Consider the following 2,200-nt stretch of genomic DNA (forward strand, 5'->3'; position numbering starts at 1 on the left):
GTAAGACTGCAAAGTATATCTATTCCTCCTTGACTATTAGGAAGATTTTATCTTTCCCCAGACCATTAACACCCCAAAGTGTTAGTGACAGATGCTTGGAGTTTCATTACACATGTCTCTCACCCTCGTCCACACTTGTAATTTACTAAGGCATCTGGATTCTTGCCATTTATACTCAGCAGTTCCACTTAGATGATATGATCAATGGAGTGGACCAACAGATCCATTTGTGGAATATCCAGATAACCAGTATGCCTATAGATTCTATTATAACAGAATCAGACAGTTAACATAGCTCAGCTCAAGAAAGCCCTGGTGTACTCACCTGTAAAAGCAAACTTTTTAAAAATTCTTTTTATTGATGACCACTGGAGAAAAATCATTGCCGGATTAATAGCTACATACCAAGTACCAAAAGGGGAGCATAATCTGTGCCAATAAATATCACACCCAGAATAGCCAATGCAATTTATTATATTTTGTTTACATCTTCATAACCCACTTGGCATCTTGTACAATCCATCTGGGCCATGTAAGAGCCATACCAGGAATTGAATGGATTATGGCAGGCCCACACTCCTTATATCCTTTGTCTTTGATGGCAGTGCTAATCACTGCAGGATCTCCCAGGGTGTGGAATTGCTTCTGATTTGCTCTCTCAGACAAGCAATGAAAATGGGAAGATCTTATCACCTTCTGGTCAAGGTATCCCACAGAAGTTAAATTCTGAATATCCAGGTTGCATATACCTACATGCTTAGCAGGCATCCTGGGGAGACCCAGGCCACAGCATCCCAGAAGCCCTGCGATAGGACATGAGAAGTTCTTAACATGGGCCTGTTGAGAAATAAGGCACCAGCAGGCCACACTTCCTAAAGCCATTCAGAGTCTGCACTATTTGAATGGCTGCAGCTATAGTTGGGGGCTGAGAGGATTTGAAGCAACCCAGAGACATTGAATGCCTCAAATCCTTAGCATGAGGGGTAGCAGATACAGAAAGAAATTTCTACTACATTGTCAGTTCTTTAAAGACAAAAATCCTCCTTGATCCAAGGGCATGGGAGTTGTCATGTAGAAGTGATGTCAGGAGGGAGAGATAAGCCTAGGCAGATAGGGAGATGGGCCCAGGGGTAACTTCCTGGGCAGTAGAGTACAAACGGTACTTACAGACATTTGCTTAAAAAAAAAAAAAAAAAAAACTTTCAAAAAGGCTATTTTAAAAATCAGGACCTATATGATTGGAGTCCATTCGTCTCTAAAGAAGGAAAATGCCTGATTGATATTTTGATTGGACTAAAGGCTGCATGAATACCTCATGGATACTCAATGCCTTACTCAGGAGTGGGCAGGGGTTGACTTCCTTAAACCTATAGATCTACGTAAATCCCTAGACAATAGCCACTCTTCAGTATCCCTCTCTGGGGACCCCTCCCTCCTAGGGAGCTCTGCTTTCTTTCTATGACTCTAATAAATCCTGTGATTATGCTCTCACCCTTGTGTCCATGGATTTTATTCTTCAAATTCATGAGGCAAAGAACTCAACCCTGTGCTACAGAAGCATCAGTAAACATTTGTTGGAGGCATAAATTTGAAAAGTAACTACAAGATAAATCAACATCGTATGGAATGATCCAGTTCACACTAAAAGGTGTGGCAAGCATGGATTTTACCACGCCTAATCACATCTAGAGAAAGGAAAAGTGCCCCTGTTAAATCATGAGAGCCTAAGCGTGCCTGGTCGCGGGTTGGAGATGGACAGTGATGTCCAGCCTGACTTTGGGAAGCTGCACAGCATGACAAGGGAGGGACTCCAGACAGAGGGGGTTTTCATAAGCCCTATCACTCTCTGAGAAATGCTTTTTCTTCTGTCAGATTTCTTAATTATATTCAGAACTAAGAAATTGAAGAAGTCATCAGAAGCTACAGACTAAGACTAGCCCACTTCCTCAGAAGGTTGGTGACTCCCTGTGGGCAGAAACCACCAAGGCTGGAGTGCTGGGCCGCCTGCAGGGAACCCCGAGTGTCTCTCCCAGGCATGAAGAGGAAGGACAGCGGTAAAATGCACAACCTTCGCCTCTGTGGATTCTTTTAGTCCCCTCCTCCTCAATAGGGGAAGCATAGAGGTTCAGTCACCAGACAATGGCTAAGATGTCTGCTGGGTTACTCTAAAGTCTGAGTGGGCTGTTTATGCAGAGAACAA

The sequence above is a fragment of the Ictidomys tridecemlineatus genome, chromosome 13 (assembly GCF_052094955.1).
Source record: "Ictidomys tridecemlineatus isolate mIctTri1 chromosome 13, mIctTri1.hap1, whole genome shotgun sequence".
NCBI lineage: Eukaryota > Metazoa > Chordata > Mammalia > Rodentia > Sciuridae > Ictidomys > Ictidomys tridecemlineatus.